Source organism: Triturus cristatus, chromosome 7 (assembly GCF_964204655.1).
Source record: "Triturus cristatus chromosome 7, aTriCri1.1, whole genome shotgun sequence".
Lineage (NCBI taxonomy): Eukaryota > Metazoa > Chordata > Amphibia > Caudata > Salamandridae > Triturus > Triturus cristatus.
The window spans coordinates 1,859,230,386-1,859,243,158 of record NC_140590.1 but is presented as its reverse complement, the minus strand read 5'-3'; positions in this window follow the sequence as shown (position 1 = coordinate 1,859,243,158).

Sequence of the window (12,773 nt, the reverse complement as noted above, 5' to 3'; positions counted from 1 at the left end):
CCGGAACATGGCCATCCAGCACTCTATCCTCCAGGGGGGATGACTCCGGAATGGAGGCGACGTCTGGGAAGACGGAGCTCAGTGCGTGGCGGACCTGCAAGTACCGAAAGTATTCACTGCCCTGCAGCTGAAACTCCGTCTGCAGCATCTCGAATGTTTTAAATCCCCCCCTCGTCCAGAGGTCCCCCACTGTACTGATGCCGATGTTCCACTTCTCGAAGCCCTTCGAGGTCCACAGGGAGCCCAACCTCTCAGACGCATATAGCGGTGACGCCCGGGTCAAACGGTCCTTCCACCCCATAGCTGCGTTAGCCGCATGCCATACTCGCACCATGACACGCGTGGGTCCCGTCAGGCGGGGGTCGGGCGCGCCAGAGTAGAGCGCTCGATTGTAGTCGCCACCAGGCAGGAGCATCTTGTCCATTTCAAATGCCGGGTTTAAGGCGGGCCCGTAAAGGCCATGATTAATTGCAGCTAGCTGGGAGGCCCAGTAATACCGTTTAATATCCGGGAGGGCAACCCCCCCGTCGTACCACGGGAGCGTCAACTTCGCCAGGGCAATACGCGGCCTCCCGTCCCAGAACAAGCGACGCTGTAGACTCTCCACCTCACGGAAGTAGCGCGCCGGGACCAAGTCCATAGTGTTATGGAGAGCGTACAGGAAGCGTGGCAACGACATCATCATAAACAATGCCGCCCGGCCGAGCGGCGAAAGCGGCAGGCGCCGCCAACGCGCGACGTCCTCCCTCAGGCGCTGGAGGGGGGGAAGCAAATTCCGCTCGTAGCGGGCCTCCGGGTCCAGAGTGATATAGATACCCAGGTACCGGAACCCCTGAGAGGCAATCTGGATCGGACAGTCCCGCGGGAGGACGGGAGCCTCCCCGGAAAGCACATACACACATGATTTAGCCCAGTTGATGACAAGGCCTGAGTTGCGGCCGAATGAGCGCAAAACATCAACCAGGACAATCAATGATTTACGCGGGGAGGCGAGGTACAAAAGGATATCGTCAGCGTATAGGGGCACGCGGTCCTCATACTCGGGGGTCCAACGGAGACCACGGATGGAAGGGTGCCACCGCAGCCACTCCGCCAAGGGTTCCAAGGCCAGCGCAAACAGGAGAGGCGACAAGGGGCAACCCTGTCGCGTGCCTCGTCCCAGCGCGAATGGGGCCGAGACTCGTCCATTCACCACCACCTGCGCCAATGGGCCCGAATACAACAATTTGACCCAGCTGATGAATCCCGGTCCAAATCCAAATTTCGCCAGCATCGCCCAAATGTATGGCCACTCGAGTGTATCAAACGCCATGGTGGCGTCTAAGGACGCCAAGATGGTCGGCTCCCGCACAAACGGAACACGCGCGAGCACCCCGTGCAGGCGCCGCAGATTAAGGGCCGTGTTGCGATGGGGTATAAAGCCGGACTGGTCCTGGTGGACCAGATCGCCCACCACGCCGACCAGCCGGTTGGCGAGCACCTTGGCGAGGATTTTGGGCTCCGCATTCAAGAGCGAGATAGGCCTATAGGATGTGACCCGTTCTCGGGGTCTCCCCTCCTTGTGGATCACTACGATTGTAGCCAGACGCTGGTCCGGCGGGAGGGAGCCCCGCGAGTGGGCCGCCAGGAACATGTCACCTTAGCGTTGGCAGTGATCCTGGACATGTAGCTTCGCTCGCACCCCCCTGCATGCACAAGCGGCGTGTGCTGGTCCAGCGTACGTCAGGTCAGCACAGGGGTGTGCTGATTCGGCAGGGGGAGCAGGGCGTGGCTCGGACCTGGCCTTGGGCAGGAAGTGCGGTAAGTGTGTCTCTGTGTTGAGGTGTAGTCGCCACCAGGCCACAATAGTCGATGTTGCAATGTAGCATGCACCAGGAGGGCGGGCCAGCACGTACAGGGACATGTAGGCGCTCAAGACCGCTCGGGGTCTTGGCACATGCATGCCAAGTGTTATGTGTGTCAGTCCTGCAGATGCATGAGTCAGTTGCCTGGCCTCATTCATTGCACGATCACAGCCAGCCATGGGCTGTACACCTGTGTCCGCCCTGTCCGGAACATTGGCCTACACTCACGTGACCGCACCCCTTCAATGGCCAGCGTCACTGTGTTGTTGGCATGCCGCTGGACATGCGCGAACAGGCATTACAATGGTGTGCCGTAGGAGTGCACATAATGCAACCACGCAGTGCACACAAGTGTGGGGGCTCGTGGGAGGGAGGAGCAGCTGTCTGGCCACGTAACACACAGTGAGGCCGCTCATGTGCCACGTGCTGGGCATATCATCCATGATTCCCAGGGTCGCAGACACCCCACCACACCCACGATAGGCCTCTGTACATCTCCTGTATGCAAGCAGATGGTGAAGTTACTGTAGGGATAAATGGTCCTTTGTCTGAGCTATCAGGCGGTAGCACATCTGCAGCTCCGAGCAGGAACTTGCATGTGGCCAGCACCCCCGACAGATACGATAGCATTTGCTTGAGACTCCCACACTACCCACTGCCCGACGTGAGACCAACATGTACACATCCCACACGCAGTAGTCCTTGGTCGTAGTTGGTGTGCGTGAAATGGCTTTCACGCGTACTCCCACCCCACCCCAGGCCTGCACCCGTTGCACACAGACACTGCTCATTGCACCGAGCTGTGCCATTTCATCCACAGGACTGGCGCAGGGCAAGCCAGTGCCACTTCAAGCAGAGCCACTGATGCAATGGCAGACCTTCCCGGACAGATGCTTGACTCCAGTCACGTGGAGCTGTACCGTGAGCGTCTGCTGCATGTACTGGGGGCACTGCCGTTGGCAGTGCTGCGGATCAGTTACCGGCTGAGCTTCCGCCTTGCGGACGTCACCTGCGTTCAGCCTGTGTTGCATTGTCGCTTGTGCTTATTCGAGTGGTCCATGGATGTCTGCCTTTCCAACGTAACGGTTGCTGACCTGCTGACTTGTGTTGGTGAGGGACTCCCCCGAGGTGGACATGTGGGATTTCCAATGTTCCTCATTCAGACATCCTGCTGCATTGCTCTGCATATTGTGACACTTCACTTGGCCGTACTGACACGCACTTGTTGATAAAGTGTCCGCACTTTCACTTGTCTCCAATTGTGTTGTATCTTGATTTGTATGCCAATGTGTGTGTCACAGACTCTCTGGCTCCCTGCCATACGTGCATTGCTACCCCATCAGGACTGTGGGTTTGTACTTGTGCATTATCATGTCCCTGTTTCATGCTTAGCCAGATGCGTTTGGCCATTTACCGGCCACAGGCGGGTGCACTTGTGTCCTGTGTTCGGTTGTGCAAATGTTGGTGTTTGTTCCACATTGCGTTCAATGTTGGGGGGCTCTGCTTCCTATGTGTGTGTGCTGCATTGTGTGTGAGATGTCCCTTCAGCTCTGATTTGGCTCATCCTTCTCCCATTCAGGCAGTGTGGTTTTCACTTCTGTGCTTGTTCAGTGCTGTGATATTGCCGGGTTGTGTGACTTGTTGTTAGAAAGGGTAGACGGACCGGGAGGGTCGGCCGGGGTCAGGAGGAGAGGTCTCCGGGGAGAGCCGTCTCCAGCGATCGTACAGACAAGTAACTTCCCCCCCCACAGACAGATACCACACACGGATAAGGTTCAGTGTTCTTTATAAGCACTTCTTAAGGTACGGTTGAATGGTACAAGGAGGTCTGGACTCAGGGGTCCCCTCGATTCAAGTCTCTCAAAGCAGGGTAAGGGGTAGCGGGACAGTCTGTTTACCAGTCAGGTAGTTCGGATGAGATGATGACTAGCTCACAATCCTCGAGCTTGGTGGTTTAATTGGTACGGGCCGCGGCAGCGCCAGCAGGTCCCGGTTGAGATGGTCGGTACACGGTCCGCGGCAGCGCCAGCAGGTCCCGGAAAGATGGTCGATGTACGGTCCGCGGCAGCGCCAGCAGGTCCCGGTGAGGATGGTCGTTACAACGGGCCGCGGCAGCGCCAGCAGGTCCCGACGAGGATGGTCGTTACAACGGGCCGCGGCAGCGCCAGCAGGTCCCGACGAGGATGGATGTTGCAGAAGGCCGCGGCAGCGCCAGCAGGCAGGACGATGGTTCACAAGAGCGGGCTACGGCAGCGCCAGTAGTCCGTCAAGGCTGAGTTCTCTCGGTGTCTCTCGACTCCAGGATACAACTGCCTTCCTGCTCCGGAGTTGCCCCAGTTATAGGGCAGGCGCCCTTTGATGTCCGGACCCTCGCACTTGGAGGTCGGAGGGCCCGGGATGAAGGTGTCCAGACACCCAGCAGGGGGTGGAGCCAGCGCCTGGGGGAGCTGGAGGCGATCGGCACCTGGCGGGGGAAGAGCTCTTGACACTTCGTTCTCCCATTGACCTGCCAAGTGGTCCGCTCACCTCCTGGGTGGAGGGTGGTGCCGGGATGTCGGGGCCGGCCAGGCCCGGGGTTAGGGTCGGGCCGAGGCCACGTGGCCTCGTGGTGCAGGGCCCAAGATGGCGGCTTGAACCGGCCGGGGGAGCCGGTGGGGCTGGGCCCCGTGATGAGTAGAGGTCCGAGGGCAGAAGATCCGTCGGGAGACGGGGTACAGGTGCTTTTCGTGGGTTATGCCTGGTGGGCCGGAGCTCGGGCCCTGTCGTGCGGGGAGGGAGCAAGCCCTTCGTGTGGCCTGTCCAACATGCGTCCCCCCAGCTGAAGGCGGGGAGAGTCACCCATCTCCTTGGGGACTCTCTTCGTCGAGGCGGAAAAAGCGGGACAGGCGATCCGCGTTGGCGTGGTCTTGGCCTGGTCGGTGCTCCACAGTGAAGTCCATTCCCTGCAGGGAAATGGACCAGCGCAAGAGTTTTGGGTTCTCCCCCCGCATCTGCATCAGCCACTGCAGGGGTCGATGGTCGGTTTGTACCCGGAAGTGGGTACCGAAGAGATAGGGCCGGAGCTTTTTGAGGGCCCACACCACTGCGAAGGCCTCCCTCTCGATGGTGCTCCAGCGCTGTTCTCGGGCCAGGAGACGTCGACTGATGAAGGCCACCGGCTGGTCATGACCTTCGGGGTTTAACTGAGAAAGGACGGCTCCGATGCCGTGGTCGGAGGCGTCGGTCTGTACCACGAATTCCCGACTGTAATCGGGGGCCTGGAGCACAGGGGCGGTGCACAGGGCGGCCTTCAGCTTCTCGAAGGCCGCTTGACAATCGGGGGTCCAGTTAATCCGCTTCGGCTGGTTCTTGGACGTGAGACCCGTGAGGGGCCCCACGATGCTGCCGTAGTCCTTCACGAACCGCCGGTAGTAGCCGGTGAGCCCCAAGAAGGCTCGGACCTCGGTCTGGGTGACGGGGGGCTGCCAGGACTGGATGGCAGCAATCTTAAGTTGTAGCGGGGCCACCAGCCCGCTTCCCACTTGGTGCCCAAGGTAGGTCACAGACCCTTGGCCAATTTGGCACTTGCCGGCCTTAATTGTGAGGCCGGCCCGCTGGAGGGCCTGTAGGACCTCTTGGAGGTGACGGAGGTGGTCGGGCCAGTGGCGGCTGTATACAGCGATATCGTCCAGGTAGGCAGCGCTGAACTCTTCGAGCCCCGCCAAGACCTGGTTCACGAGGCGTTGAAACGTGGCGGGGGCATTCTTCATGCCGAAGGGCATGACCTTGAATTGGTAGTGGCCATCGGGGGTAGAGAAGGCTGACCGTTCCTGAGCCCTGGGTGTGAGGCCGATCTGCCAGTAGCCCGCTGTTAGGTCGAAGATACTAAGGTAGCGGGCGGCCCCCAGCCGGTCGATCAGCTCGTCTGCTCGGGGGATCGGATGAGCGTCGGTCCGGGTGACAGCGTTCAAGCCCCGGTAGTCGACGCAGAATCTCAGTTCAGGTGCGGTGCCGGGGGCAGCGGCTTGGGGAACCAATACAACCGGACTGGCCCAGGGACTGTCCGAGGGCTCGATGACCCCGATTGTGAGCATCTTGGCCACTTCCTCCTGTATGCAGGCCCGTACCCGATCTGGTACGCGGTAGGCCCGGTGTCGGACAGGGGGACTGTCCCCGGTGTCCACGTCGTGCAAACACCAAGGGGTGACCCCGGGGGTGAGGGAGAACAGGGTAGCGAACTGCAGCAGGAGGTTCCGGCAGCCCTGGCGTTGCTCCGAAGTGAGGGCGTCAGAGAGCCGGACCCCGTCCACGGAGCCGTCATTCTCCTGAGTCTTCAGAGGATCCGGGAGGGGTTCGGAGTCTTCCTCTGCCCCACTGTCCGTAGCCATCAGGAGGCTGAGTTCTGAGCGCACAAAGTGTGGTTTGAGTCGGTTGGTGTGGAGGACCCGAAGGGGGTTCCGGGAGGTCCCCAGGTCGATGAGGTAAGTGACGGGGATTTTGCGCTCGACCACTTTGAAGGGCCCCGTCCACTTATCTTGCAAGGCACATGGTTCGGTGGGGGACATCACCCATACTTGTTGTCCAGGCTCGAACTCAACGGAGGAGGCATTGTGATCATACCACCTCTTCATGTCCTCCTGGCTGGCCTCGAGGTTCGCCTTGGCCATCTCTCTGAAGCGCCGGGTCTGATTGCGTAGGGCCAGGATGTATTTGAAGACGTCTGGAGGGGTCTTTAGGGGGGCCATCTCCCAACCTTCTTTTACTAGGCTGAGGGGCCCTCGCACAGGGTGCCCGTACAGGAGTTCGAAAGGGCTAAAACCGAGGGACTTCTGGGGAACTTCTCGGTAGGCGAAGAGGAGGCACGGGAGTAGTACATCCCACTGGCGACGGAGGGGCTCTTCCAATCCCCCAATCATCCCCTTGAGAGTGCGGTTAAAACGCTCCACTAGTCCGTTCCCTTGGGGGTGATAGGGGGTCGTGAATCTGTAGGTGACCCCGCATTGTTGCCAGAGGGACTTCATGTATTTGGATATAAAGTTCGTGCCTCGGTCGCTGACGACTTCTCGGGGGAAGCCTACCCGGGAGAAGATCCCCATTAGGGCCCGGCCAACCACCGGAGCTGTCACGGTCCGTAGGGGCACCGCCTCGGGGTAGCGGGTGGCATGGTCCACCAGTACTAAGATGAACCTGTGTCCTTGTGCCGTGCGGGGGTCCAGAGGCCCCACAATGTCTATCCCCACCCTCTCGAACGGGGTGGTGACCACAGGGAAGGGTTGCAGAGGGGCTTTCAGCTTCCGACCACTCTTCCCGCTGGCTTGGCATGTGGGGCAAGATCGGCAGTGGTTCAGGACGTCGTTCCTCATTTTCGGCCAGAAAAAGTGGGTCACTAGGCGGCTGTACGTTTTGTCCTGGCCCAGGTGTCCAGCCAGGGGGACATCGTGGGCCAGGTTGAGCAGAAAGTCTCTGAAGCGGAGAGGTACCACCAGTACTCGACCGGCCCCCAGCTCGGCGATTCTTTGCTCGCTGTATAGCAGGTCGTTATCCCAGTAGACCCAGTGAGTTCCGGTGGAGTCCCCTGCGTTCTGGGCGCTGGCTTGTTGGCGGAGTCCCTCGAGGGAGGGACAGGTCTTTTGTTCCTGGCGGAACTGTTCTTGGGTGGGCCCCCCTTCTTGACGCCACTGAGCCAGGTCAGGAAGGTCCTGGGGTTGCGCGTCCCCTTCGGTCGTCGGGTCTGGGAGGCTGGCCTCGTCGTTGTCTTCTACTGGGGCGACCGGGGGCGGAGGTGCTGGCCATTCCGGTTCTTCTGATTGGGGGACGGCACGGGCGGCCATGGACCGGGTGGTTATGCAGGCCCAGTCCGGGAGGCCCAGCATCCCCAGGTGCTCTCTTCTCTCAACGGTGGCCCACGGGGAACTCTCGAGGTCATTCCCCAGGAGGCAGTCCACGGGGGCATCGTCCCGGACCGTCACCTTCAACAGGCCGGAGACCCCTCCCCATTCGAATGGGACGCAGGCCATTTGACACATACTCTCAGTTGTCTGCCGAGCGGACGGGGCAGAGAATGTTCGGCAGGATCTGCTCGGGCTTCACCAGGTGACAGCGGACGGCCGTCACACTGGCGCCTGTGTCACGCAAGGCCTCGGCTCGCTGTCCATTAATGGTCACCCACTGACCGTATTTCCTGGTGTTAGCGGGTAGGGGAGCCCGCGGGACCATGTCTCTTCCCCCTAAGCACGCCAGGACCATGGCGGCCGGTTCCCACTCTTGCTGGGCCGGCTCATACTCTTCTGGTTCCTCCGATAATCGCTCTTCCCCCAGGGCGGCGGCAGCTACCTGGCGGGGCTTGGGTGTTTGGTTCTGCGGGCAGCTCGGGTCATTGGCGTAGTGGCCGACTCGCTGGCATCGGTGGCACGTGACGTTGGCTCGGACCCCAGGACGCCACGGGGGGTTGCCCCGGCCGGCCGGAGGCGGGGTGCTGGCCACGGGTGTTGCTGGCAAGGCGTCTCTCCCTCGCCCCTGGCCCCCTCCTCCTCCCCGAGGACGGTGCTGGCCTTGGTTGCTTCTGTTCTGTTCGTGTGGCCCCCTCCGGCCCACTCGGGTGCTTTCCCATCGGTCAGCTTCGGCGGCGAGCTGCCGGGGGTCAGTCAGCTTACTGTCGAGGAGGTGCTGCCTGAGCTCGACGAAACAGTTGTTCGACAGGTGCTCCCATACCATAAGGTTAAAGAGTTGTTCGTAGGTGGTGACATGGGTCCCCTTGATCCAACCCTCGAAGGCACGGCTGAAATAGTTCACGTATTCTACCCAAGTTGTACCTGGGATCCGGGTGCAATCTCTGAACCTCTGGCGGTACATCTCGGGTGTGAGGCCGTAGCGGGTGAGGAGGGCAGCCTTCATGTGGTCGTAGGACGACATTTGGTGATCTGGGAGCTGCAGTAGGGCATCGCGACCCTCGTTGATAAACCTCCCCCAAAGTCCGGCTCCCCAATCACTCCGGTCGATCCGGTGGGAGGTCATGGCGATCTTGTAGGCTTTAAACCACTGTTGTATGTCGTCTTCTCGGACATACTCGCGGACAACATCCTTGGGGATGTGGACTTTTTTCTCGATTGGCCCCGGGGTGTGTGGTCGCTCAGGCACCCCCAGTTCTTTATTCTGTTTCCGAAGTTCTATCTCCGCTAGTTGGCGCTCGTGCTCGAGCGTTATTTTTTTCTCCTCCAGCTCTCTTTGTCTCTGCTTCTCTTCTCGTTCTTCTCGGAGCCGCATATGCTCGAGGTTGAGTTTCTGTTCAGCTAACTTGAGTTCCCCATCCATCTTGAGTCGTGCCATTTCCAACTCGTGCAATCTGGTTCTTTCTCTTTCTCGGATCTCCTCCTGCGAGAGGCCCGTTCCCCGCTCCTCGGGAGCCGTGGCGTTCCCCTCTGGTGTGATGCTGCTTTGGTCGGAGGGTCCGGCGACCCCAGTTTCTGTCCACGACTCTAGGGCGTGCTTTAGATCATCCTTGGTACTCAGGCCGGTGGTAGCAATGCCAAGTTCTATGCAGAATTGTCTCAGTTCGCGGTGGTTGTATTCTTCTAATTTATCCATTTGGAATTTCTCGGTGGAGCTGCTATCTTTGGCTGACATCGTGTTTTTGTCGTGGGGTGAGCTACTCTCTGTACGATTACGCGTTGATTCGGATCGCGCCGCTGGCCACCAATGTTAGAAAGGGTAGACGGACCGGGAGGGTCGGCCGGGGTCAGGAGGAGAGGTCTCCGGGGAGAGCCGTCTCCAGCGATCGTACAGACAAGTAACTTCCCCCCCCACAGACAGATACCACACACGGATAAGGTTCAGTGTTCTTTATAAGCACTTCTTAAGGTACGGTTGAATGGTACAAGGAGGTCTGGACTCAGGGGTCCCCTCGATTCAAGTCTCTCAAAGCAGGGTAAGGGGTAGCGGGACAGTCTGTTTACCAGTCAGGTAGTTCGGATGAGATGATGACTAGCTCACAATCCTCGAGCTTGGTGGTTTAGTTGGTACGGGCCGCGGCAGCGCCAGCAGGTCCCGGTTGAGATGGTCGGTACGCGGTCCGCGGCAGCGCCAGCAGGTCCCGGAAAGATGGTCGATGTACGGTCCGCGGCAGCGCCAGCAGGTCCCGGTGAGGATGGTCGTTACAACGGGCCGCGGCAGCGCCAGCAGGTCCCGACGAGGATGGTCGTTACAACGGGCTGCGGCAGCGCCAGCAGGTCCCGACGAGGATGGATGTTGCAGAAGGCCGCGGCAGCGCCAGCAGGCAGGACGATGGTTCACAAGAGCGGGCTACGGCAGCGCCAGTAGTCCGTCAAGGCTGAGTTCTCTCGGTGTCTCTCGACTCCAGGATACAACTGCCTTCCTGCTCCGGAGTTGCCCCAGTTATAGGGCAGGCGCCCTTTGATGTCCGGACCCTCGCACTTGGAGGTCGGAGGGCCCGGGATGAAGGTGTCCAGACACCCAGCAGGGGGTGGAGCCAGCGCCTGGGGGAGCTGGAGGCGATCGGCACCTGGCGGGGGAAGAGCTCTTGACACTTCGTTCTCCCATTGACCTGCCAAGTGGTCCGCTCACCTCCTGGGTGGAGGGTGGTGCCGGGATGTCGGGGCCGGCCAGGCCCGGGGTTAGGGTCGGGCCGAGGCCACGCGGCCTCGTGGTGCAGGGCCCAAGATGGCGGCTTGAACCGGCCGGGGGAGCCGGTGGGGCTGGGCCCCGTGATGAGTAGAGGTCCGAGGGCAGAAGATCCGTCGGGAGACGGGGTACAGGTGCTTTTCGTGGGTTATGCCTGGTGGGCCGGAGCTCGGGCCCTGTCGTGCGGGGAGGGAGCAAGCCCTTCGTGTGGCCTGTCCAACACTTGTGCTCTTAGTTGGTGCTGTTACTCTTGGGCATGGTTTGTCTGCAGTTGTGCTGTGCTTAATTGTTCTTGTGTGCCAATGTGCCCATCTCCCCCATCCCCCCAGTTCCAGCTGGATCCTCTCCCTGTTGCTGTTGTGTCTGTTGTTTCGGGCAGTTTCCGGTCCCCGAGTCCTGCCACCATCTCCAGACTGATGTGGTGGACACCATTTCCTCCATGTCATCCAGCTCCTGGTGTGGCGCTGAACTCCCACCTCCGGTGTGCATTGCTTCCTTCTTGTTGTTGGCGTGTTTCTGCTTGTTTGTGCGTTTCGCATCATTCCAGATGTTCTGGTTTTCTTCCATTATCCTCCAGGCTGCATTCACCTTGTCCAAGATGGCCTGCCATGTACAATGTTTTGTGGACAATGGGGCTTGTGGGATTGTATACTGGCTCGGTTGCCGCCATTGTGCTTGGCAGTTGTTTTCTGTTTGGTTTGTCTGTTTGTCTTTCTTTTTCAGGTTTTTGTTTTGCTTATTCCCGCCTGCCATGTGTATATTGCAGGCCTGGCTCTGCTTATCGCTGATTTCCTCATCGCACTTTGGCCCATCGCATGTTTTTTCGCGTTGCGGTTTGCGTTTTTATCTCTGTCGAGGTGGTTGTATCGCAGACATTGGCCGCGTTTTTGCCAGACTATCGCATGGTACTGCCGTGTTGTCAATTCCACTTTAGTCAATAAAAGGGGGGGGGGGGCACTGTTCCAAAGGTGAGTAGTGCAAGAAGGCACTGCCTTGCTTCATGTATAGTAAGAGAAACAGGGAGGAAAGAGGTGTATCCTAGGTCTAGGACTCAGTGGGGAAGAGCAAGTCTTGTCTCTTGTTGCCCTCACCAACCTTCATCATTGAGTAGTTGCTCCTCGTCGGGCCGGCGGTGCAATGCTCTACGGGTCCCCCGAAAGGTCACTTTACCAGAGATCTTTTGAGAACTGCCGTTTGGTGCATGCGGGTGTGTGAAGTCTGATTAACCCAGATCTCTAGACTGGGGGTGAAAGTTTTGATTTGTTCTGCATTCCGTCCATCAAATTTGTGTCTTTAACTTCTTTAGGTGTGACATATCGAGAAACCTGTGATTGTGACTTGAAATCTTTATGATACCCTGATAATGCCAACACAGAACATGTTATCTCGGGGGAGAATTCCGCATAATCTGGACCAGCTATCTGATTACACTATTTACAGAATTGGGCTGCGATACAGAGGTTCTTGGTCAACATCACAGCTTGAATCAAAATATTACATTTTTTATATGACCAGGAGGGCTTGTTTGTTTCAGTATTTGCCTGTGTATGGCATTGTAGTTTTTCCATGAAGCTTAAATCAAAATTTTCACTTGGCTGCCCTAAACATCTCAGATTTCAGTGAAAAACTGAATGGTAGGGTGGGGCAAGCATGTCTCTTCCTACCGCATTTAAAGTACGTATACTGGCCAGCCACTTTACGCAGTTTTTTTTTTTTTGTTTTTTTTTTTTTGTTTGAAACCGTTTATTGCAATCTCAAATATATACAAGTATGGGCCTACAACCTTCCGGCCGGCCGCTAGAGTGACAGGAGCATATGACATACATACAAAAAAGGGCTCTTGGCGTTGCAGAGAGGTAAATAAGGAGGTATCAACGACGTGGGCCACATGACTCCGAGCCCGCAATACGGTTTCATTTTATAAAAACACAACAACACAAAAGAACCACACCCGCAAGGCAACCCGCAATCCGAAGTGACAGCACGTGCTCCTTAAGTGGGGGACCCCAACCATCCACTAGAATCTAAAGATGGGAACGGGAAGAGAACAAGGACTGGGGGACCCTGTGCCCGGGGCCGGGGGAGGGGGTCAACTAGGGGGACGGAGCTGGCGAGGCAGCCGGCAGCAGTGGTGGCTCACAAATACCCCCGCGGTAGGCGTTCCAGGGGCCCCAAACTTTCACCCACGCCCCAGGCTTACCTCTCGCCACGTACACCACCTTTTCTCGGAACATGCACCAATCCATGTGTTCTTTCCAGGCCGACACCGCCGGGGGCCTCTGGGACCCCCACAGCTGCGCGATGTCACGCTTA